General features: G+C 43.7%; 1 protein-coding gene across 3 annotated transcripts in view; it reads left to right on the top strand.

Annotated features, from left to right (window-relative positions):
* The first annotated feature begins 6,029 nt into the window (after positions 1–6,029).
* pltp (phospholipid transfer protein) overlaps positions 6,030–26,885 on the top strand; it is a 122,429-nt gene continuing 101,573 nt past the window's right edge. Inside the window, exons 1-2 of one of the 3 annotated variants that reach the window (XM_059980406.1) lie at positions 6,030–6,162; positions 8,104–8,181. The gene's annotated coding sequence lies outside the window, so the exon portion shown is untranslated. Of the gene's footprint in view, positions 6,163–8,103; positions 8,182–17,990; positions 18,271–26,885 lie in introns of those variants that run through there. The other 2 variants (XM_059980405.1, XM_059980404.1) reach the window with 2 other exon arrangements.

Here is a 26,885-nt window from a genome sequence, read left to right as displayed (position 1 = left end):
AAGACCTAGCAGTGGAAGTGAGGAGTACAAAAGAGAGGCTGTGGAAGGTCTGTGACCTAGGAGGGCAGTGCCACCTGCAGAAGCAGAGTGTTTCATTGTGGGAAATTGAGTAGAGGAATACAGTCCTTGGTGGGGTGTGATGAGCAGCTTTTATTAAGGGTCGGGGAGCACTGCAAGGGAGAGAGATAAAGTTAGTCTTCAGGAGGAGGAAGAGGTTGCATTGATTTGGAAGTTTGCCTGAGGAGTAGAAGAAAATTTTCGCAAGGATGGTGAAAATAATCATTATATTTAGTCCAGCAGTCCCTCCGTTTCACTGCAGTTTACTTATGTCTAACAAAACTATGCAGCTACAGTAATGAATAAGCTCTCAAATGCAATGAAGAAGTCTGATTTAAATATTAAGAGTCCTAATGTTTTATGATAAAAACATCAAAACTTCACATTGCAAAAATGGCACCCTTACAGATTTGGTTCATATTATCTATATTGGGTTCCTTAACTACTGATTCTATCTTACCTATCAGTCTGCAATACTATAAATCTAGATAAAGAGCCTATAAAAACAAATAGTGATGATTATGCTTCATAAAGGCAACACAGATGGTCGATGCAGAAATGCGGTAGGAAAAGACTAGTGGACACTGAATTAGGGATATGATAATAAAACAGATTACAAGTGGATTGGATGTGGTAGTAAGAGGAGTGGCCATTGTTGGAGTAGGGCATTGTTAGAGTGATCCAGCTTTGGTACAACAGGCTTGAGCAAGCACTGGTGGAGGTTCTAAATAAGTTTCTAGTAAGTTTTTTTTTGTTAGTACATAGGTCGAGTGCTGAGAATGGGTCCAGAATTAGTGGTATGTTCCTGTGTGAACATTGAGAGACATCCAGTCTCCCTGATAACTACAACTGCATGTAGTGCTCAGAGCTGGAGCTCATTAGTGACTGTGTAAAAGAAATGGAGCTGCAGCACCATTTGGCTCATACAGGAAAATGAGGAGGTGATAGAGATATAGTTAGGGTGATAGGTACAGGGAGGTAGTCACCTCCAAGTTGCAGGAGGCAGATATCTAGGTGACTGTCAGGCGAAGAAAAGGGAATGGGCAGCCAGAGCAGAGTACCCTGTAGTTGTTCCCATCAATAATGTATACTGCTTTGGGTATTATTGGGGAGGGAGAATGACCTACTAGGGAGAAACTGCAGGTCTTTGGCACTGAGTCTGGCTCTGTGGCTCAGGGGGGAGAGGAGGGAGAAGAGGAATGCAGTAGTGCTGAGGGATTCCCATAGTTAATTGAGCAGACAAGAGATTCTGTCTATGTGTTAGATTCCCTTACAGTATTTTGCCTCCCAGGTATGAGAGTCAGGGATGTCTCAGATCTTGATCATAGGTCTCTATGAGGGTGAACAGCCAGAAGTTGTGGCACATGTTGGTACCAATGACATAGATAAGAAATGGGAGGAAGTCCTGAAGAGAGAATTTAGGGAGTTAGGTAGAAAGCTGAAAAGCAGGGCCTCCAAAGAAGTAATCTCTGGATAGTTGCCTATGCCGAGCACCAGTGATGGTAAGAATAGGATGATTTGTCAGATGAATGTGTGGATGAGGGATTGTGCAGGGAGTAGGGTTTTAGATTTCTGGATCATTGGGATCTCCTCTGGGGAAGGTATGGCCTCTAGAAAAAGGAAGGATTACAACTGAATCCAAAGGGACCATTATCCTTGCGGGCAGGTTTGCTAGAACTGTTAGGGAGGTTTAAACTAATTTGGTTGGGGATGGCAACCAGAATGATAAGGTCGAGAATGGTGCAGTAGGTATACAAGTAAATGCAGTGTGTAGTGAGACTGAGGAAGGACAGGCAGATGATAGGGCAAAACTACTGTCAGTGGGATGAGTTGAAGTGTAACGTGGGGGCAGAATTGAAAAGGGTGATGAATACAGGATTGAAGGTGGCATGGCTCTGTGGGTAAAAAATTAAATGCTTAGAAAGAGGTGACAGGATCAGAAGATGTAGAATCCTTTTAGGTAGAGTTAAGAAACTGCAAGTGTAGAAAGACCCTGATGGGAAATGTGTACAGGCCTCCAAACAGTAGCCAGGATGTGGGATACAAATTACAGCAGGAGGTAGAAAAGACATGTAAATAGGGCAATGTTATGATTGTCATGGAATTTTAATATGTAGGTAGATTGGGAAATTCAGATTAATGCTGGATCCCAAAAGAGGGAAAGTGTAGAATGCCTGCGGGATGGTTTTTAAGAGCCCACTAGAGGAAAGGCAATTCTGGATAGGGTGTTGTGTAATGAAACACTTTTGATCTGTGGATGAAGGTACAGAAATTTTTAGGAAGTAGTGATCATAATATTATAGAACTTACCTTGCAGCCTGAGAGGGAAAAGATAAAGTCAGATGTATCTGTAGTAGAGTAAAGTGAATTACAAAGGCATAACAGTGGCTGACAAAGGAAGTCAAAGACAGCATAAAAGTAAAGAAGATGGCATATAATAGAGCAAAAAATAGTGGGAAGGTAGAGGATTGGGAAGCTTTTAAAAACCAACAGAAGGCAACTGAAAAGAGCCATAAGGAGAGAAAAGATGAAATATGAAGGGAAACTAGCCAATAATATAAAAGAGGATGCCAAAATGTTTTTTTTTAGAAATATATAGGGTAAAAGAGAGGGTAAAAGAGTGGATATCAGACCACTGGGCTGGAAAATGATGCTGGAGAGGTAGTAATTTAGAACAAAAATGAGGAGGAATTTCTTTAACCAGAGGTAGTCAATCTGTGGAATTCATTGCACAAGAAGCTGTGGAGGCCAGGTCATTCAGTATATCTAAAGTGGAGGTTGATAGGTTTTTGATTAGTCAAGGCATCAAAGGTTACAGGGAGGAAGCAGGAGAATGTGTTTAAGAGGGATAATAAATCAGTTATGATAGAATGGTGGAGCAATGTTGATCACCCAAATGGCCTACTTCTGCTCTTATGTCTTATACCAAATCAGAATCAGACTTTAATCGCCAAGTACCTGTACACATACAAGGAATTTACTTCCAGCAGATGTTGTCTCTTTGCTCATAACAATAATAATGATAATATAAATGAAAATATAGATTATACATACAAGTAGTGCAATCCAAGTAATAGTTAGCCGACAGTAATGAAATATAGCAACTGACTTGCCTTTTTTGTAGTTGCATGTTGGGAGAAAGATAGATATTTGGAGATTTTGACACCCAGGAACTTGAAGCTGCTCGTCCTCTCCCCTGCTGCCCCCTCAATGAGGTTCTATTCTCCAACCTTCCTCTTCCTGAAGTCCACAATTCTTGTTGTGACATCACTCAACCAGCCTATCTACCTCACTCCTATATGCCTCCTTGTCTTTCTTTCTTTTTCAATCTTTTTATTGAGTTTCATATAAATATAAAAAAAAACATAACAAAATAATGAATAGGTTATGAATACAATAGACTTAAGATTACATTAATAATAGGATAATAATATCCTATTAAACATCAACAACAAAAAAGTACATTAATCAATCAAGTCTATATAATTATATATGAAAAAAAAACAAAACTAATCATCCAAAGAAAAAGAAAAAAAAATTTAAAATGTGTGAAAGAAAATATATATATGAAACAAGCACTAAACTAAAACTAACATGGGCAATAATAACAGTTTATAAGTATATGATAGTGTCAAAGAACTCCGGAACTCCATACCTGAACAAGAATAAACAAAGAGAAGGTCTGGGAAAGGCCAAATTAATTCACATGAAAATGTCGAATGAACGGTCCCCAAGTTTCTTCAAATTTAATTGACGAGTCAAAAATTGTGCTCCTAATTTTTTCCAAACTCAGATAAGAAACAGTTTGAAAAAGCCACTGAGACGTGGTAGGAGGGTTTACTTCTTTCCAATTTTGTAATATAGACCTTCTGGCCATTAATGTTACAAAAGCAATCATTCGTCTGACTGAAGGAGAAAACTGATTACCATCCTCATTTGGTATACCAAAGATTGCAGTAATAAAGTTAGGTTGTAAATCAATGTTCCAAATTGAGGAAATGGTAACGAATATGTCCTTCCAATAATTATGTAAAGTAGGACATGACCAAAACATATGGGTTCCTTGTCACCATCTGAGATTCTGCCAACAGTTGTGTCATCAATCAATGTACAGATGTCACTTAAATACACCATGTTGGTCAGATGACAGCCTTCTGTTTCATCATGATTCAGAATTTAAGATAAAAGCTCTAACAATACTGTAGATAGTGAACAACACTGTAGGTTGTCATTACCCCTCAACCATCAGGCTCTTGAGCCAAAGGAAATAACTTCACTTGCCCCATCACTGAACTGTTTCTACAACCGATGTACTAGCTTTCAAGGACTCATTATCTCATGTTTTTGATACTTACTGATTGTTTCTTATTCTTTCTATTATTTATTTTTTTCTTTTTTGTATCTGCGTAGTTTGTTGTCTTTTGCACACTGATTGTCTGCCCTTTTGGTGCCCTCTTATACTGATTCCATTATGGTTATTGGACTTACTGAATATACCCACAGAAAATGGATCTCAGGATTGTATATAGAGAAATATATATACTTTGAAAATAAATCTAAACTTTTTGATTAGATGCTGATTGATGTTTTTTTGGGTTAATGCACCCATTAAGTTTATTAACAACTAGCCTGGTTAATATCCAATCTACTGCCAGAGAGTCAATGTCACTTTCCTTAAGTAGGAACTAGATATATTTAACAACATTATTTACTTGAAATTTTCTTTGAAACCCTTTAGACTTATTAACAACATGGGGTATTTGACCTCTCTTTCACATCATGTATACATTATCCACTGCTTTACAGATTAAATACTTATTTGCTTATTAAGATACCATTATCTACTTACCCTTTTGAAAAATAGCTCCCTCCTATTTCCTCTCCAAATTAAATTATGCATTCACATTTATTTACACACTTTATTTAAAAAACAGCTTTAACTTGAGTTGGGCTTAAATACTTTCATCAAAATTTGTCCTTGCAATTACAAATTGGGGGAAAATTATATTCTCCAGATCCTGCAGCACTTAAAACCTGCTTAAAACAGCAAGATCAAAGAATTATTTGTGGATTTCATAACGGAAGTTAGAAGAACATCCTCCACGAGGATCAGGGTTGAAAGGGTAAGCCACTTCCTGGGGATTAGCATCTGGTAAGATCTTTTTTGAGCCCATCACACTGATGCAATCACAAAGAACGCACACCAGAGTACTTCATTCAGAGTTTGAGGAAGTTTGGCATGCCACCAAAGACCCTAGCAAGTTTCTACAGATGTACTGTGGAGACGGTGGTTGTATCACCGTCTAGCATGGAGTCTCCCACGTACTGAGGGTTGTAGAGTCAGTCAGCTCCATCACAGGCACAAACCTCCCCACCATCGAGGACATCTTCAAAAGGCAGTGCCTCAGGAGGGTCACTTCCATCATTAAGGACCCTCACCAACTGAGACATGCCCTCTTCTCTACTACCACCAGGGAAGAGGCAAAGGAGCCTGAGGGCACACACAACATTTGAGGAACAGCTTCATCCCCTCCACCATCAGGTTTATGAACGGTCCATGAACCCATGAACACTACCTTGCCATTCCTCTTCTGCACTATTTGTTTATTTTCATTGTGACTTAATGTAATTCTTGATGTATTGCCATGCAGAGCTACTGGAAACAACAAATTGAATGACATGCTGTCTATCAGTGATAATAAATCTGATTCTGATTCCCTTCATCTTCACCGTGATCACCTGCTCTTTGTCCTTGCTTGCTGATCTTCCACACTTCAGCTGACACCCCATCCAAAAAATAGCCCTCCTAGCAAAACTATACTGTTTTTATACTCATTCCTGTCCTCTGGATTGAGTGGGTTTGCATTTGTGCATCACTGCCTACAGAGGCCAGCCACAGAAACCACAGGAATGAGGAGACGTTCTCACATTCCCGGATGAGCTCCACCTTCTTATGCTGTTTCTCCATTTTCAAAACATAACTGCAAGTGGGGCAAGAAACTGACAGCTTCCTCAGCGTGGAACTCCTGACCGCGACATTCCTGGAAATCCTTTAATCACCGAAGACAATCAAACTCCAGGCATCACCAGGAATTCCATTGGCTGGTGAGTGCAGAGTATAAAAGGGGGCCTATCAGTGTGTATTACCAATGGAACAGCTCGTTCCCTTTAACATTATTTGTCTGAGCTATTTGTGGTTCTCCTTTTGTGAGAGACAGTTTGGCATCTTCACTGCCATACCTGCAGCTCATGCCTCAGCATAACCGAGCGCTGGGCTCATGCTGCACTCCGAAGTTTAAATGCTACTCCAGGCTGACACTCCAGTGCGCTGCTGAGAAATGCAAGTGTGATGGAAGGTCCCTTCTCTGCCCTGTACAGCTGTGAACAAGACCATCCTGCCTCCTCTCAAATAAAGCCCAGGTTTCATTTGCCTTCCTGATAGCTCGCTCAACCAGCATACTAATTTGTGTCTTTAATAGACAAAGGCTTGTAGATCCTTCTGTGCAGCTTCTGTCAGGGACTATCATTTAGAACAGCTCTTCAAGAAAAATACTAATGGACTGATAAATAGGAGCCCATTGATGTAATTCCAAGTAGCATTTGATAAGAAACCAATAAAACTGCATTAGGCAAAGTCTTATGAGGTTTGTGGTAACTTAGTAGCATAGATGGGGGACTAGTTACAGACTGAAAAAGGAAAGAGGGGAAACAGGCCATTTTTAAGTTAGCATACTGGAACTAGTGGAGCACTCAGATGGGTTCTATGTTAGTGATTTGGACAGAGATGAAATGTAATTGCAATGTATCCAGTTTACTGGCACTACAAAGATGGATAGGCGAACACATTGTGAGGAGGATAGACGGTTTGTTAAGGGGTATTAAGGAGCTAAGTAAGCAGGCAAAAGTCTGGCAGGTAGATTGTAATGTGTGGAGTGTGGGATTATCTGCTTTGAGTGAAGGAGTAGACAAATAATTATTCGAATTGGGTTCTGATAGGAACTGGGAAATAAGCTGCATTCTCCCATAAACAATTTTAGTGGAAGAATGGAGACAGAGATGACTATGGATGCTGGAATCTCATGAAACAAACAATTCTCTGGAGTAGCTCAATTGTTTCAACCTGAAACATCGACAATTCCTCTTCTCCCACAGAGACTGCTTGACTTGCTGAGTTCCTCCAGCAAATTGCTTGCTCTTTTGGAGGAAGGCCTTTGCCTTGGGACGGTTCACTCTGAATCTCAATTTAGATTCTGCAGCTCTCTCCCCAATAGCACTGTGGGAGGACCTTCACCTTGTTGGAATTCTTTACGGAAATAACAGGCAGGACAGACAAAATGGATGTTATTTACTTGGATTTTCAAAGGGTCTTTGCCGCACATGAGCTAAACAAGTTAAGAGCCCTGGTATTACAGGAAAGATCCTTGCATGGATAGAAGATTGGCTAACTGGCAGGAAGCAAGGATTAGGAATAAAGGGGATCTTTTCTGGTTGGCTGCCAGTGACTAATAATGTTCCGCCGGGGTTGGGTCTGTGTCTGTGGGACTGCTCCCATGCCTTATGCTCTTATGATTGCAGAAATTCAGGAAGGTATCTCACCACTACCTTCTCCAGGATAATTAAGTAGTAAGTACTGGCAACAAATCACAGATCCCAGAACTGATCAAAACTGATCCTGACCCTTACTCCAAAGCCAAAGCGCAATCATTAAATAAATTGGAAGCAGAGAATTCAATTAAGTTGAGTGGAAGCAGTGAGATTAAGTATCCTGAGGGCAACTTTGCACAGGAGGTGAACAGCGTGGGAAGATCTAAAGGCTGATTGAGAACTACAATTATACATATATAGAACTGACAGTGCCAATATATAGGTCATTTTAAAAACTGGGCTGGATTTTTTGCTTTAAATAAAACCACAAATCAGTGCTCTTGGCCATTAATCACAACCTGAGTTGAACGCAGCTCAACTAGAAGAGGCAGGGTGTGGCCGGAGCATTGAGAGCAAGTAACTATGTCACTCTTCAATGGCTATTTCATCCCTTGCAAACAGTATTCCACATAGTCAAGTAGTCCTCCTGGCAGGAGTGCACATCAGTTCAAGATCACCAGCTGAAAGTCACAGGAAGAGGTAAGGAGAATTTTCCTCGTGGATAAACAAAAATAGAGTCTTACATTACTGTAGCATCCCCTACATCCCTTTGGGACTTCCTGAAACAATTTTATAGCCAACGTTCTTCCCACGAGCAGTAGTGTTTTGATCATTACTTTCTTTTAAACACTGATTGAATGATAAATATTATGTGGATTTCCAGAATAACTCCCCTGGACTTCTGATATATAGAACTTCCACACCTGAGAGCTCAGACAGAGCCTCATCTTGACCAAATGCCTTCAATGATCTTCTGAACCTTCTGAACCAGAGACAGATGTACACTTCAGAAATGGGTTACGATGTTCTAGGCACCTGATCATTTACTCATTCAATCAGACCACGGTTGGAGGCTGAATGCCGGAGGTAGCCTGTTCTGGGATTAGAGGAGTAACTATATGTGTGAGTGGGTGGGTAGGTGGGTGGATGGGAGTGAATAAAGGGGCTTGTTTTGCTGTTGTTTTATTGCTGTTGTTCTATCAAATATTGTGGGTATGTTATGTTGGCAGTAGAACATGTGGGGACAGTTGTGGGCTGTCCCCAGCACATCCTTAGGTTGTGTTGGCTGTTAATGCAAACAACACATTTCACTGTAAGTTTCAATGTGATAAATAAATCTGAATCTGTATTACTGTGGGAAAGGATAAGGATCTAGACAGATGATGGTGGGAATGGGGTGGGCGAGAGGTGACATGTCAAGAGAAGGAACTTCATACAGCAGATCCAAGCTGAATCCCATTTCCTTGTTTTTAATGCAATCCTCTTGATTCTCTTCCACAACCTTGGAAGTCTGTCAGCAAAAATTGGGACACTTGTCCAGATATGGGTATGGGATTTGGTATTGGTTTTTTATTGTCTCGTGTACCAAGTAGTGAAAAGCTTGTCTTCCAAACTGTTCATACAGGTCGGATCATTACACAGTGCATTGAGATAGAACAAGGTAAAACAATCACAATGCACTGAGGTAAAAACAATAAGGTAAAATAATAATAATAACAAAAACAATATACAATAATAATGCAGTATAAAGTATAAAGGCTACTAAAAAAGTGCAGAGCAGGTAAACAAAGTGCAAGATCAGAACAAGGTAGAGCGTGAGGTCAAGCATCCACCTTATTGTACGAGAGGTTCATTTAAAAGTCTGAGAACAGTAGGGTAGAAGTTGTCCTTGAGCCTGGTAGTACACACTTTCACTGACCTGGAGTATGTGAACAATGTGGAGCAGGATGTGTGGAAAGGAACCTGCCGTGTGAAAGGTGAGGAGGTGTACTCCTGCTTGAGACTGTAGAAAGCTGCTGCTTCCCTCCCAGATGAAAGGTCTCAACTCAGATGTTCCTGTGAACTGATCCGCTAGATCAGTTTGTTTTTTTAGCTCTTCCTTCCCCCTCATCCTGTTATTCCAGTTAATTTAGTCCCAGCACGAGTGAATTTAGTTGTCTTCAGTAGCTGTTTGTTACTGACAGGAATGCAACTGCAGGATAAGCTTCTCTTTCTCTGGTAATGCTGTAGAGCTGGCATATCGGAGTGTCTCAGCAGATTCACCCACCCTTCACTCCCCTTCCTTGCCGTGCACCAGCTCCTGAATTAGAGATCGAGCATAGAAATGTTGCCCAGCAGTGGTAGTACTGTCTCCCTGGAGCACAGCTGTACCCTAGCTGTAGTGGAACTTACATCAAAACACCAAAACTGTAGAAATGGACTCCAGCAAATGGAAAACAACTTGTCAGTACCCAACTTAAGGAAGGAATTGGCAATGTTGATAGTTCTATGCAATTTGATCCAATATTGAATCAAATTGCAGCAGTAATAGAACTGTTCATCATAATGATGGAATTGATTTGTTTTGGTTTATGTCAAATGTTCCAGCTGGTGGTGTAGTGGCATCAGCACTGGACTTCAAGACAGATGGTCCTGAGTTCAAACCCAGCCCAGTCCCAACCTGGGCAGCAGCAATATCTGCATGGAAGAAAGGCCTGTATTGTAAAAAAATACTGCTTATAACAATGATTAGTGAGGCACAGAGAGATCTGTATTTACTGACAAGTACCTTTATTGTTTAAACAAACAAATACGTGAATTCCTACACTAAACACCTTGTGTGTACACTCGCTAGGTACCCCTGACTCTCCTGAATAGTCAAAGAATAGCAAAGGTATTACCCGGGCAAGGGAGTTGGCCAGGCATTTCTTGTTGTCCCAATTCACTCACCACGTGTTTCTCGCAGGGTTACTCACGCTTGTATCTGCAATGGTTATTCTTCGAAGTTACCACTACCAGCACACACAAAGCATCCACTTTTATATCCATCTTATACCCTTATCAACTCAAATATTGCATTCCAGTGTCATTGGCCACAGGCCATGTGTCTGTCCTTTAACATCTTGTTACTGGCTCTGCTCCAAGCCAGCATCCACTTATTGCCCTCTCCCCACCAAGTGACAGTCGATAATTTATGGTTTTCTGTTCTCAATCAGCAATGAGCTTGAATCACTTCAGGTAGGCATCAACCCTAATGTTCACAAACTTGCATGTTATAGCCAACCAAAGAACATTTCACAAATAACTGCCTATTTGGAAATTATCTCCAGTCCAGCAGATTACCTGAAGAATCATTGTGTCTTCTTTAATACATTGATCAAGCCCAGCTCGTCAAGCTCAGAAAATGGAGAATAGAGTGTCTTCACAAAATGGCAGCCTCCATCCCCAAGCACACAGCAAGAACAAAGACAATTAGTCTGTCTGCTTCCACTGTCCTTGATTCATCTGAATTCACTGATATGTAGATTGTCATTCTTTCTGGCCAACACCTAGCAATCTACTTCTGTATCTTGGCATGAAAACCCTATGGTCCATGAGATCACAAAGTCAGACTCAACTTAATGACTGAACAACAAACCAAGATTCACTGAAAAGCTTGTTTAGTATGCTGTTCCTACAAATCAGATCTTTACTCAGTGTATTGAGGTAGATCAAGCTAAAACAGTAATAATGCAGAATAAAGTATAACAGCTACAGAGAAATTAGTGCAGGTAAACAACAAATTGCAACATAATAATGAGGTAGATTGTGAGATCATGAGTTTATCTTATTGGGCAAGAGGTCTGATAAGCTGTCCTTGAGCCTGGTGGTACAAGCTTTTGTATCTTCTGACTGATGGAATTACCGAAGTAACAGAGGACTGGTATTGACTATAATAATGTGGGAAAATATCTCAGCCTCAGTAGAACTATACTCCAATTGGGGGGAAGGACAACCTGCCAACAGTTAGAACCTTCCACGGTAAATGTAGAACCTAATCCCAAGTGATGGTAATTTTCAAAATAAAAGTTTCCACCCCAGTGACACAGGAACCCAAGCAATCGTGGGACAGTAACCTTGCAAAGGTGCAACTAGAGTTTCAAAGTGTGGAAGCGGACCTCTTGGCCCCCATCAGCACGAGCGATCCTGCAAATGCTGGAAATCCTGAGCAACACACGTAAACTGGTGGGGGAACTCATGAAGTCGGCAAGATGGCACCAGCGACCAACAGTGCCATTCCGCAGACAGCTCACAAGACTACTAGATACTCTAACAGATGTATTTCTTCTTCTAAGCTGTGATTGCTTCAGTCACTAGCCTGTAATTTTCCTTTTAAGGATGTTCATTAGAACCAACTAAATAATCTGGTGCTTTTGCATCTCCTGGGAGATTCGGTGAACTCGACTCGAGAGTGCAGGTCTGGTCAGGGTAGCTATCGCTAGTGGTGGATGCTGTGTTGAGGCCTGATGGCGGAAGAAAAGCCCGTGGTTGATCCATTACTCTGCACTGATGGTGGATGAAAACCCATGGTGGCTCTATTACTCCACGCTGATGGCCAAAGAAGAACTCATGGGCAGCTCCATTACTCCGCGCTGATGGTGGAAGAAGAACCCAGGGTGGGCTCCATTACTCTGCCCCAATTAAAGTGGCAAGCAATTTTAAAGGATAAGAGTGGAAAATGAGCAGGTGTTCAGTGATGTCTGCCTGCATTCACCAGAGCTCCCTCTCTTCTCACTACTACCGCTGGGCAGGAAGTGCAGGAGTCTTGGTCCCACACCACCAGTTTAGGAACAGTTATTGCCCTGCAGTCATCGGGCTCCTGGACTGTCCTGAGCGCTGAACGGGCTCCACAGCTGTGGACTCCACAGTTCACATACATTTTTATTTACTTCTTTGTACCATTTGTACGATTTTATCAAGGCGTCAAGGTGAAGGGCAAACAGGTTTTTATCTCATTACCCCGCGAGGTTTACTCACCTCAGTGCTGAACTGTCTGCAGCTGTGGCCTGCTGCCATCATCTCCTGGACCAGCTTTACTCACCTCAGCACTGAACTGGTTCTGTGGCTGTGGACTCATTTTCAGGGACTCTTGGTTAATGTTCTGTGTGTTATTTGTTTACTTTGTTAATCGTTTGCACAATTTACTTTTTTTTCTCACTTTGGGTGTTTGCTGGTCTTAGTCTTGAGGTGATTTTCATGGATTCTGTTGTGTTTCTTTGTTTTGTGGTTGCCTGTAAGAAGACGAATGGTATACATACTCCAATAATATATGTACTTTGAACTTTGAACTACTGTGCGTCAGGCCACATCTATGGATGGAATGAAGAGTTTTGGGCCGAGGCCCTTCAATGTCGACTGCAAATTATTGATGCTGCCTGACCTGCTGAGATCCTCCAGCTTTTGAGTGTGTTTCTTGACCCACTGACTCAGTGCTGACCATTACGCATCTGCTTACACTAATCCTGTCTTATTCTCTCCATAATTTCAACAATTCCTCCCAGTCTCAAATTCCATCGCTGTCCTAGGGACAATCTACAGCAGCAAATTCACACAAACAAGCCCCCCCCCCCCCAGCCTTCTTTCACCCATTTTCACCCCCATCCCCATCTGTCTTCTGTCCACCCACTACACAAGGTTCCCTCCAACCCCTAATCTGGTTCCATATGCTGTTCATCTCTCCCCTTATAGTTCACATTTTCACCTCCTTTACTTATTAGAATCCAGCTCTGGTAGCACTTTGTGTTCCCTCTGCTCTCCCATCTTCACATTGTCCATCCCTCCATCTTGTTCCATCTGTTTTTCCCCTTCCCCCTTTCTCTCTCTTTGTTTGCCTCCATCTATCATTTGCCAGCACCAGCTTTGCCCACCTCCTTACCTGGCCCTACCCGTATGCTATCTCACACCGCTCAGTCCACTAGTCACCTGGGAATCCATACTCGCTACTCCCCTTCTCCTCCTTATACTGACCATCTCACCACCCCCCAACTCTCAGTCCAAATGTGAGATTTTGACTCAAAATGTCAGCAGTTCCTTCTCTCCCACAGATGCTGCTCAACCCACTGAGTTCTCCCAGCAGATTGTTTGTAGCTCCAGATTCCAGCATCTGTGGTCTCTTGCATCAGCCAGTTAACATACAGAGCCTGCTGTGGGAGGTATTGGAGCACCCGGAGGAGCCCCATTCTAGTGTCCCCTTCCAGTCAACTTTGACCAACTCCTCTCTTATGCAGCAGTAATTCCCTTTACTCCACTGTAATACTGATACATCTCACAGTTGAAGCTGGGTTGCTGGAGCTGTGAGATAGTGGTCTATTCTCTGCGCCACTGAAGGTGATGAAACTGTTGTCTTCTCTATCACAGAAGGCAGCAGTGGCCATGTTGTTATATTTGAAGGGATCAAGGCAAGGAGATGGAAGGAACTGGGTGCTGAACTGAACAGCAACCATGATCACGTTCAATAATGGAGAAAGTCTGACGGGCCAGGCAGACTATTCTGCTCCCATTTTTATGTTTTGTTAAAGGATTATAATACTTCCAAACCAAACGGTAAGCCCAAGAATGGGGAAATTTTCAGAATGGCAATTAAACTGCACAATTGAAAGTGGAAGAGCTGTACTCCAGCAGTGCTGGAACTCTTATCTAGTCATGCATATCTCTCTCTCTGAACAGCAATTGCACCAGATCAACACACGCAAAATGCTGGAGGAAATCAACAGGTCAGGCAGCATCTATGGAAATGAATAAACAGCTGACATTTCAGGCCGAGACCCTTCTTCAGGACTGCATTTCTAGTATCTGCGGACTTACTCCTGTTAATAATTAAAGGATCTCTGCAGCTTTGAAACGGTTGCTCAGCTGTATCAGAGCAGCAATGAAAATGTGCCCTCCTATCATATCAAAATGTTTAGAGGAGGTACAGGAGCCTGAAGACCCATTCCGGTACAGCTTCTTCCCTCCACCATCAGAATTCTAAACAGTCTGTGCACTCATCGACACTATCTCGTTATTTCTCTTTTACACTATTTATTTTGTAATTTATAGTAATTTTTATACTTCTGAATTGTATTGATGCTGCAAAGCAACAAACTCCATGTTGTATAAGTGATAATAAACTTGATTCCGATTCTGAATGAAAGGTAAATCAGTAACCCAGTAACAGTTGGAATTCTGGTAGGACTGTACAGCAGTAACAGTGGAATTGCACAGATTCTGAGCAACTGAAGAACTGTAGCCCAGCAACAGTCAAACTTGTGACAAAGGAGCTTTGGTCTGAAGCAATAACTCTATTTTTCTTCCCACAGATGTGTCCTGACTGCTGAGTATTTCCAGCACTTTCTGGTTTTACTTTAAACGAAACCAGCATCAGCATAGATGTACATCAGGTAGATCAATACCAGTGATCTATTCTGCAAACTCCACTTTAAATACACCCAATGACTTGGCCTCTACAGCTGTTTGTGGCAATGAATTCACAGATTCACCACCCTCCATCTAAAGAAATTCCTTCCCATCTTTATTTTAAAAGGGCGTCTTCCCATCGTTGAGTGTAAGGTTGTTGCAGCAATCTCAACGATCTCACTTCTGTACGCTTCCTCTTCACCATCTGAGGTTCTGCCAACAACAGTTGTGTCTTTGGTGAATTCGTAGGTGGTGTTTGCACTGTGGCTAGCCACACAGTCACAGGTGTAGAGGGAGTAGGGCAGTAGACTAAACATGCATCCTTGAGGTGTGCAGGTGCACCTGAGCCAGCTCCAGTGGAGGGGTCTCCTTGTCCTTGTACCTGATGCCATACTCCAGGAACAGGCACTATTCCAAGCTCCATTATGACAAGCCATTTTCAAGAAGACAGGGATATTGCTTCAAGCATCCTTGAAAACATAACATAACATCTTCATTGTTTCTGGGAAATCCCTGGTCTACGCCACTGAAATTGGAGTGGGGGGGGGGGGTGGTGAGACACACATTTGGGAAAGGACCTTGAGCATTGAGTCTGCATGTTGAAGGACAGCAGAAAGACCACCCTTCCATCCACCTCCCTATTAAACAACACCTCTCCCACCTGTGACAGAATCTGTCACCCTTCAGTCACTTCAAAACCTGCAGAACTGGGGGAGAAGCAAGTTGCCCTCAGATCTGGAGGAACTCCAAACTGCACTTCAGCAATTGTTGAACAGTACCTCACAGTGAGAGAGGAGTCCCTCAGAGATGGTAGAAATATGCTGAGGCAATCATACTGTTGGACCCTTGCAGTAGAAAACTGGTGGTCAGCATGCCTAGAAATGTACCTCAGCAATGGTAGGACCTATCCCATCAATAGAGAACTCTATTTTTCAATGTTAGAACCATACTCTTTTAAATGAGCAAACTGTGCGTCAGCAAGTGTAGAATTTTATCCCTGCTTTGGTGAACTTGGACCTTACAACAGTAAAGCTGTAATGTTAAAACACCTATGGTAGACCCTTCATACCCTTCCCACCCATGTACCTGTCCAATTTTCTCGTGTGTTACAACTGAACCTGCTTCTACCATTTCCACAACAGCAAGTTCTACATTCACATTGCTCTCAGATTCCCCATAAATATTTCACCTTCACCCTAAATTGATGATATGCAAAATTCTGAAGGGTATAGATGGGTAAATGCAAGCGGGTTGGGCGAGGTTATAACTCAGGTCATGGGTTAAGGGTGAAAGATGAAAAGTCTAAGGGGAACATAAGTGGAAACTTCTTCACTCAAAGGGTTGTGAGGGTGTGGAATGGGCTGCCAGTGCAAGTGGTGCATGTGAACTCATTTTCAATGTTTGGGAGAGGTCTGGATGGATACATGGATGGGAGGGTTATAGAGGGCTATAGTCCTGCTGCAGGCCAAAGAAAATGGGTATCGAAATGGTTTGGCCTGGACTAGATAGACCAAGGGAACTGTTTCTATGCTGTGCTTTTCTATGATTCCACAAGGATGGTCAGACTGGTTAAAGCTGCCAGAAAGGTGAGAGTAACTCAAATAACCATGCATTTCAACATTGGTGTGCCGAAGAGCATCTCTGAACAACATGCCGAATCTTGAAGTGGATTGGCTACAGCAGCAGAGACCATCAGCATACACAATAGATGCAGGGCTTATGCAGGCAACATGTATGATTTGAGGTGAGATTGGACAGGTAGCTGCAGGGCATACAGACAGCTGGCACTGTACGGGTGCCATTAGTCTACTGCTGCTCCCCAACTGCACCATATTAACCACAAGTCTACACAAAGCCATTCTCAGTGAAGGTCAGCATCAGACAAGGCAGCCCAACACTTCTCTCCATCACTATCAAAGGGTCAGTGTAGGTGGGCATCATTGACAGTGTCAACACAAACAACAGATGGAGGAACTCAGCAGATCAGGCAGAGGGAGATGGATAGACATTTCAGTCAGAGACCCTTTGTCAGACCTGAAACGGAAGGGGGCAGAAGCCTGACTAAGTCAGAGGGTGGGAAGCACAGCTGGCATCTCATCATTGCCCTTCGTGCCCTCTTCGCCTGTCACCTGCGAGCTTGTGCTCCTCTCCTTCCCCACCCCCAACTCCTTCTGCCCCCTTCCTCTCCAGTCCCGATGAAGGGTCTCGGCCTAGAACGTTTGTTCCCTTCCATGGATGCCGTCTGACCAGCATCTGCAGTATCTCTTGTGAGTGTCAAGTCCGTACGTTGACCCTGTGTAGGGGCAAGGCTGGTAAACCCACTGGACAGGTACTTGCGAGTCGCATTGTTTACTCCGTTCCCAATCTCAGTTGTTTATCTGCTCAACTGGGAACCCGGTGTACAATGTACGTCAAGCACAGTGTGTACTACCAGTACGCACGCAGACAGAGCGGAAGAAAAACATTACATACCGACAGGCCTTCATGTGTACAAGACTGTGTACATACAGACTGATGTCTGTATATGTATGTGGGTCCCAGTGTGTACGGGCAGAGCTGAGAGCTCACAACCACAGCCCAAGATGTACAGTACAGCTGACTGCTGAGACACTGCTGCGTGTGAGACCAACAGAGAGAAAGTGAACGTGAAAGTAATGAGGACAGCTTGCTTTTGGATTAGTGAGGGAGGGAGAGAAGCACATGAGACACAGTGTGAGCGGGCGGGGGCAGGGCTGGGTTGTTTGGGGAGAGGGCCACTTTCGATGCGAGTCGTCGCGGCTCCAGTTGCTGGGGAAGGATACCGACGCTGAACGGGGGAGGCTGGCTGGTCCCGACCATGAGGGATGGCAGAGCGCAGCCTGCCTGTAATCCAGCTCTTCAGTTACAGCTTTTGTTGACGTGCTCTGCAGCCAAGCCTCCCACGGAGCACTCTGTGTGAACTGGCGTAGATCACTGCTGTACTGCTGGGTGGCGGTATTCAGGAGAACAATTGGCCTTTTCATACTGTCAGTAGTCTCTCAGCCGATGTTGCACTCCACGGTCTCAGTGAACCCTGCCTGCACTGTTTACGGGAAAAATGGGTTGATTTGATGTCATTTGTTCTGACAAGCGGAGAGAGAGGGGAGGACGGGGAGCGGAGTCACATGTCACCAAACAGCTGAGGTTAGCGAACCTCTGGCCAAAACTGGGGAGGGGGGAGTGATCAGGGATTTCCAGTACGTGGGAATAATAGAATCATTCCCCGCTGCCCACAAGCTGTGACGCCTGAATAAGCAATTGCCTCACAACGGACCCTCCCGAAGGAGAGAAGCGACTGACACTGCTCCCCGGGATAAGAAAGACTGTCTAACCCATTCTTCGGCAGCTTTGTGCAGGGTGAGTTTGCGTTGATGGCAGCAGGTGCGGCGGGTGAGGGATTGAATGAAAATTGCAGGCTGAGATCACACGGAGCGAACACTCCCCTTGGCCAGGGGCCGGGACCCCAGGATTCCCGGGTCAGCTGGCCTGGGCTCAGCACGGACTGGTGAAGGTGTCGACACGCACTGTGAGGGTGGCACACAGCGGGACAATGTGTTCACATTTGTGTAAGGCGTCCAAACAATTCGCTCACGGTTCTATAATACATTGGAAGGGAGAAGGATACAACAGGTTAACATTGACTCGGGAAAGAGAGAATTGGTTTACATTGACCCGGAACATACAGTACCCGCTTTACACTGTCCCGGGACAGGGAGTACCCGGTTTACACTGACCCGGGACAGGGAGTACCCGGTTTACACTGTCCCGGGACAGGGATTACCCGGTTTACACTGACCCGGGACAGGGAGTACCCGGTTTACACTGTCCCGGGACAGGGAGTACCCGGTTTACACTGACCCGGGACAGGGATTACCCGGTTTACACTGACCTGGGACAGGGAGTACCCGGTTTACACTGTCCCGGGACAGGGAGTACCCGGTTTACACTAACCGGGGACAGGGAGTACCCGGTTTACACTGACCCAGGACAGAGAGTACCCGGTTTACACTGACCCGGGACAGGGAGTACCCGGTTTACACTGTCCCGGTGACAGGGATTACCCGCTTTACACTGTCCCGGGACAGGGAGTACCCGGTTTACACTGACCCGGGACAGGGAGTGCCTGGTTTACACTGACCCGGGACAGAGAGTACCCGGTTTACACTGACCCGGGACAGAGAGTACCCGGTTTACACTGACCCGGGACAGGGAGTGCCCGGTTTACACTTATTCGGGATAGAGAGTACCTGGTTTACACTGTCCCGGGACAGGGACTACCCGGATAACACTGACCCGGGACATACAGTACCCACTTTACACTGACCCGGGACATACAGTACCCACTTTACACTGACCCGGGACAGGGAGTACCTGGTTTACACTGACCTGGGACAGGGAGTACCCGGTTTGTACAATAAACAATAAACAGTAGGAGCAGGAGTAGGCCACTCGGCCCTTCTAGCCAGCAGAACCATTCACTGTGATCATGGCTGATCATACACAATCAGTACCCCATTCCTGCCCTCTCCCCATATCCCTTGACCCCGCTAGTTATAAGAGTTCTATCTTACTCTCTCTTGAAAGCATCCAGAGACTTGGCCTCCACTGCCTTCTGGGGCAGAGCATTCCACATATTCACCACTCAATGGGTGAAAAAGTTTTTCCGCATCTCTGTTCTAAATGACCTACCCCTTATTCTGAAACTGTGGCCTCTAGTTCTGGACTCACCCATCAGCGGGAACATGCTTCCTGCCTCCAGTGTGTCCAATCCCTTAATAATCTTATATGTTTCAATCAGATCCCCTCTCATCCTTCTAAATTCCAGTGTATACAAGTCCAGTCGCTCCAATCTTTCAACATATGACAGTCCCGCCATTCCGGGAATTAACCTTGTGAACCTACGCTGCACTCTCTCAATAGCAAGAATGTCCTTCCTCAAATTTGGAGACCAAAACTGCACACAATACTCCGGGTGCGGTCTCACCAGGGCCCTGTACAGCTGCAGAAGGACCTTTTTACTCCTATACTCAAATCCTCTTGTTATAAAGGCCAGTATGCCATTAGCTTTCTTCACTGCCTACTGTATTTGCATGCTTGCTTTCATTGACTGATGTACAAGAACATCTAGATCTCGTTGTACTTCCCCTTTTCCTAACTTGACTCCATTTAGATAGTAATCTGCCTTCCTGTTCTTGCCACCAAAGTGGATAATCTCTCATTTATCCACATTAAACTGCTTCTGCCATACATCTGCCCACTCACCTAGACTGTCCAAGTCAACCTGCATTCTCATAACATCTTCCTGACATTTCACACTACCACCCAGCTTTGTGTCATCCACAAATTTGCTAATGTTACTTTAAATCCCTTCATCTAAATCATTAATGTATATTGTAAACAGCTGTGGTCTCAGCACTGAACCTTGTGGTACCCCACTGGTCACAGCCTGCCATTCCAAAAGGGACCCGTTAATCGCTACTCTTCGTTTCCTGTCAGCCAGCCAATTTTCAATCCATGTCAGTACTCTGCCCCCAATACCATGTGCCCTAATTTTGCCCACTAATCTCCTATGTGGGACTTTATCAAAAGCTTTCTGGAAGTTCAGGTACACTACATCCACTGGTTCTCCCTTGTCCATTTTCATAGTTACATCCTCAAAAAACTCCAGAAGATTAGTCAAGCATGATTTTCCCTTCATAAATCCATGCTGACTCGGACTGATCCTTCTACTGTTATCCAAATGCATCGTAATTTCCTCTTTTATAATTGACTCCAGCATCTTACCCACTGCTGACGTCAGGCTAACCAGTCTATAATTCCCTGTTTTCTCTCTCCCTCCTTTCTTGAAAAGTGGGACAACATTAGCCACCCTCTAATCTGCAGGAACTGATCCTGAATCTATAGAACATTGGAAAATGATTACCAATGCATCCACAATTTCTAGAGCCACCTCCTTAAGTATCCTGGGATGCAGACCATCAGGTCCCGGGGACTTATCAGCCTTCAGACCCAACAGTTTATCCCACACTGTTTCTTGCCTGATGTAAATTTCATTCAGTTCATCCATTACCCTAGTTCCTTTGGCCACTATTACATCTGGGAGATTGTTTGTGTCTTCTAGTGAAGACAGATCCAAAGTACCTGTTCAACTCATCTGCCATTTCCTTGTCCCCCATAATAAATTCACCTGTTTCTGTCTTCAATGGCCCAATTTTCATCTTAACTATTTTTTTGCTTTTCACATACCTAAAGAAGCTTTTACTATCCTTAATATTCTTGGCTAGTTTACCTTCATACGTTATTTTTTCTTGGAGTATTGCCTTTTTTGTTATCTTCTGTTGCTCTTTAAAAGCTTCCCAGTCCTCCAGCTTCCTGCTCATCGTTACTATGTTATAGTTCTTCACTTTTATTTTTATACCGTCCTTTACTTCCCTTGTCAGCCACGGCCGCCCCTTACTCCTGTTACGTAACTGGGTTAACAGGCCAGCAGAAATGGAAGGATACATTGTGGTACTGTAACTAAAGGTGTTTATTAGTAAACTAAGTAATACAGTATCAGAAATGCAGACATACATATAAAACAGGTTAGCAATAATAAAAACAGAAGTGTAGGAATAATAATCAACAATAAAAAACAAGCTCTATCGAAGTCTAGGGGTAAATGAATTGTCATAGAAGAATATAAAGTTCAGTTCAGTTCGTGCTGAGGTAGTTGTTGTTGTGTTGCAATTGTTGGAGAGAGAGAGAGAGCGAGCAAGAGATTGAGCAGCTGCAGCAGGAAATCCTTCTGTTGTCTTCTTGTTCCATCGTATGATGTGGTCATTCGGTTATGACCCCTCCGTTCTCAGTTAGACCGTTCTTCCATGGTGGACTCGTCACTCTGGCATGAGTGGACACAACACAACCCCCACCGGCCCTGCCGTCACACTGTGAGCTTTGTGACCGATCTCCTGATTTGGTCTCTAAGCCCCCACCTTCCTGTGGGTGCACAACACTCTTTCAGTGTCCACTGGTGTGTCTGAGGGTGTCTCCCCACACCTGTCTTTTATCCCCACTGATGGACTATCAGCCATCCATCAACTCAAAATGACCATGTCCATCAAATCAGGCCACTCCTGCTGTCTCCTCAGGAATGTTAACGAGCAAAGTAATGTCCTTGCAGTGAAAAGGTAAACAATCCAGGAAGAAGCCATAATACATGAATCAACGGTCTCTCTCTCTCTTATCTGTAGCAGATTCTCTACCTCTGTTCTTCATCTCTCTCTCTCTCATTAGCAGCATAGTTCCCAAGGGGGGGGGGTTAACTCTGGACCCCATTTCTATCAGGTCTGTTCAGCACTCATAACACCCCCATCCTTCAAGGAATTTTCACCAGGGTGAAAATTAACTAGTAAGGCACATTACAAAGTCTAATATAATACAGAAGTGGTCATTAACTACAAGAATAACACAGATATACTCTCAAATTAACACCTGGATAAACAATCAGCAATTACATTGTCAGTCCCCTTTACATGTTGTATTTTACTATTAAATTCTTGTAACAACAGACTCCAACTTAATAATCGTCTATTTTTATTCTTCATGTTAGTCAAAAATACCAAGGGGTTGTGATCAATATAAATGATTAATGGTCTCTGTGCCAAACAAATGTAGACCTCAAAATGGTGTATCACCAGGATAAGTGCCAGTAATTATTTTTCTACGTGGAATTAATTCTTAGCTTAGGTGTATATTACAAAGTGTGAACCAATACATGTGTGATTATAATGTAGTACATTACAGAGGTTCGTGCAAATACTAATCTCTATTTTACTTTTAAACTTAACATTCAGTCAATCAATCTACCATGATATTGTCCTTATCTTTCACGTGCTTTGTCTAAAAAAAAAGTCAAATTCCCGCAGAACCAGATCCTGTTATTCAAAGTGGCATTTCGTCAAGCCTTGCCTCTTTTCCACTTAACTCTCACGTGGTTAGCTGGCTCACCAGCTTGGAATAGGCCTTCACAGGGGCTAGCTTATCACTAATGTTTTTCAAAATAAGCCAATTTGCTGAACTTCTGCACCACTCATTAATTTTAAACAGGTCATTAATTTTATCTTCAGGATCTTTAATTCTATTAGTTTCCAGTTTAACACCTCCAGGTGATCCCTCTTGGTCAAAACAACACTTCAAGTTCTGTCTCCCCAAATCACGTACTTGAACAACATCACCAAGTTGTTTATCTTTAAATTTCAAAACAAACTGTAATTGATTCGCAGGCACCTTGTTACCAGACCACTGACCCTTCAGTATGGTTACTACTTCTAAAACCAATCCAGACTTTAAATTTTCTTTATTCAAAAGTTTAGGAACAATACTTTTCTCTTTTCCTTCAATAAAATTCACATCACCAGCTTTCATCTCATCACTAACTTTTAACACAAGTGACTGAGAATCCTCACTTTCCACTGGTGCCAAGGTTAACCCTTTCTTCACTGAACCAAGTCCATCTGACCCAAAAGGACTGCATTCCTTTTTAAACAAGTCAGACCCGTCAGACTTTTCCTGAGCTTCAACACTAGGTTCAGTACCCTGTGCATCCACAGGTACTTTCACAACCTGAACACAGGCAAACGGGACATCTGCCACTTCTAGGCTTTCAATACCAGTCCCCTTTTCAAATTCCAAGTTCCCCTGATCCTCCCAGTTACTCTCTGGGCAACTCCCATGCGGAGTAAACTCAACCTTGCAGTTTAAGACAACCTCGTCTGCTAACCCAGCAGACTCCCTCAAGGTAGCAGCATCCTTTTCATCTCGGACTGCCCTTACATCATTGGGAACACACTTATATTCTTCAACTACAACCAGCTCTTTCAAGCTACATAAATCACCAGTGTCCAACCCTGGACCTTCTTGCTGCCCCATCTGTTTCCCATCTTGGCTCTGTGCCTCCATAACCTCCTTCCTCACTAATGGTAAATCCATCTCCTCTCCTTTACTCTCCTTAACCCCACTATCCTTTTTCTCCTCATCCGGTAACCCCTTCTGAAACAAGGCTGGTAAAAACTTCTCAGCTAAATCAATGCCGGACTCTTTTAAACTGGTTCCTGTCTCTGCCGCCTTTCTAGACACGCTGCGAGTTACTGCGCAGGCGGGATTAATCTTGGAATTTATGGGCGGGTCCTCAGCATTTACAGGCTTGCTTGTCAGCTTCACTGCTGAATACACATCCCCACCTGCAAGATCATTACTGAGTAGGACGTCCACACCGTCCATCGGTAGTTCCGACCACACCCCTATTTTGACTGGTCCAGATACCAGGTCACATTTCAGAAACATCCTGTGCAAAGGTACGGCCTCAGTCCCTTTTCCGATACCTCTTAGCACATTTACCTCCCCAGTCTCGGTCTCAGCACCAAAGTATAACACCTTCCTTAAAATCAATGTCTGACCAGCCCTAGTATCTCTCCAGATCCGCACTGGAACTGGGGTTTCTCCCTCCTTCACAGATACCATCCCCTCCGAAATAAACTTCTCACGCCCCTCTTGAGCTCTATCTAACCTTGCCTTCCTCATCGGTCTGCTGACCGGCTCAATGCAACCAGTCGTGGTTGTCATCTTTCCTTTTCCTGTCTCCTTCTTCAGAGCAAAGCACTTAGATGCTATGTGGCCAGCTTTCCCACAATTATAACACATAAAGCTGGGAACCTCCTTGCCAGCCTGCTTTTCCTCCTCCTTGACTTTTCCACTAGTTCCCAGCTTATTCTCTGACTTAGCCGCTGGGCTTTCTCTACCGTCCCTATTACCCCTCTGGTAGCTCTTATTTGGGGGAAACTTTATCTTATGGGTTAAGGCGTATTCATCTGCTAGCTTGGCAGATTCTGATAATGACTTATTCTTCTTCTCCTCGTTCAGGTATGTTCGGATATTATCCGAAACACAACCTTTAAATTCTTCGATCAGAATCAACTCTCTTAGGTGGTAGGAATCCTCCTCCACCCCTTCTGCAGCACACCAACGGTCAAAGTACACACACTTCTCGTATGCAAACTCTGTGAACGTCTGATTCCACTGTTTCCTTAAGTCCCTGAACTTTGTCTATACACTTCGGGTACCAGCTCATAGGGCCGAAGGGTAGCCTGTTTTGCTTCCTCATAATCCTCTGGAACCTCCGCAGACAACGCTGCATATGCTCGTTGAGCCTTCCCTTTAAGTATACTTTGTAACAACACCACCCACTTTTCTCTAGGCCACTTCTGGTTCGCGGCCATTTTTTCAAAATGCAAGAAGTACTGATCAATGTCCGTCTCCTCGAATGGAGGTACCAACTTAATCTCCCGACTAACATTAAAATTTTTCCCACGGTCTGCCCTACTATCCACGTGTTGCCATTTCTCCCTCTCGAACTGTCACTGTTTTTCTGCCTTCTCCACCTCCAACTTAATTCTCTCCAGCCTCATCTCTTCTAGACGTAACTGGACCTCCCCTTTCCCTACAGGAAAGTGTTCTAACACCTCCAGCTTGAATATCTGCCTCGCAACATAATGTTCAGCTATCTTACATTGTATCTCAGCCTTCGTCATCCCTTTCTTAACCTCATTGAGTTCCAAGGTCTCCACCATATCCCACAACTCAGACTTTTTAGCCTTAAACCCACAGGGTACGGACTTAACAGAAACTCATCAACATTCACTTCTGCTGTCTGCCTCTCTGGTATCTGACACAACCAGATCAAATTAAGGGAATTCTACCCCGATTCACTGGCCCCCCCAATTTGTTAATAAAATCCCAGACGAACCTCCAATTTGTTATGTATCCCGTAACTGGGTTAACAGACCAGCAGAAATGGAAGGATACATTGTAGTACTGTAACTAAAGGTGTTTATTAGTAAACTAAGTAATACAGTATCAGAAATGCAGACATACATATAAAACAGGTTAGCAATAATAAAAACAGAAGTGTAAGAATAATAATCAACAATAAAAAAACAAGCTCTATCAAAGTCTAGGGGTAAATGTATTGTCATAGAAGAATATAAAGTTCAGTTCAGTTCGTGCTGAGGTAGTTGTTGTGTTGCAATTGTTGGAGAGAGAGAGAGAGCGAGCAAGAGATTGAGCAGCTGCAGCAGGAAATCCTTCTGTTGTCTTCTTGTTCCATCGTATGATGTGGTCATTCGGTTATGACCCCTCTGTTCTCGGCTAGACCGTTCTTCCATGGTGGACTCATCACTCTGGCATGAGTGGACACAACACAACCCCCACCGGCCCTGCCGTCACACTGTGAGCTTTGTGACCGATCTCCTGATTCGGTCCTCTAAGCCCCCACCGTCCTATGGCTGCACAACACTCTTTCAGTGTCCACTGGTGTGTCTGAGGACGTCTCCACAGACCTGTCTTTTATCCCTATTGATGGGGTATCAGCCATCTATCAACTCAATATGTCCACGTCCATCAAATGAGGCCACTCCTGCTCTCTCCTCAGGAATGTTAACGAGCAAAGAAACATCCTTGTAGTGAAAGGTAAATAATTAGTGAAGAGCCATAATACATAAATCAACCGTCTCTCTCTCTTATCTGTAGCAGATGCCTTTACCTCTTCTTCATCTCTATCTCTCATTAGCAGCATAGTTCCTGGGGTGGGGGATAACTCTGGACCCAATTTCTATCAGGTCTGTTCAGCACTCATAACACTCCCCTTAAGATCTTTCCTTCTTTTTGGAATGAACCGATCCTGCACCTTCTGTTCCTTTACCTCGAGGTCCCTGATCAAATCTGGTTCATTGCATAACACTAAATCTAGAATTGCCTTCTGCCTGGTTAGCTCCTGTACCAACTGTTCTAAGAATCCATCTCGGAGGCACTCCACAGACTCCCTTTCTTGGGGTCCAGTAACATTCTGATTCTCACAGTCTAACTGCATGTTGAATTCCCCATGACAACTGGATCATTACCTTTGCGACATGCCAATTTTAACACTTCATTCCAAT

The sequence above is a fragment of the Hypanus sabinus genome, chromosome 9 (assembly GCF_030144855.1).
Source record: "Hypanus sabinus isolate sHypSab1 chromosome 9, sHypSab1.hap1, whole genome shotgun sequence".
In the NCBI taxonomy this organism is placed as follows: domain Eukaryota; kingdom Metazoa; phylum Chordata; class Chondrichthyes; order Myliobatiformes; family Dasyatidae; genus Hypanus; species Hypanus sabinus.
This window is presented reverse-complemented; position numbering and strand designations above follow the sequence as displayed.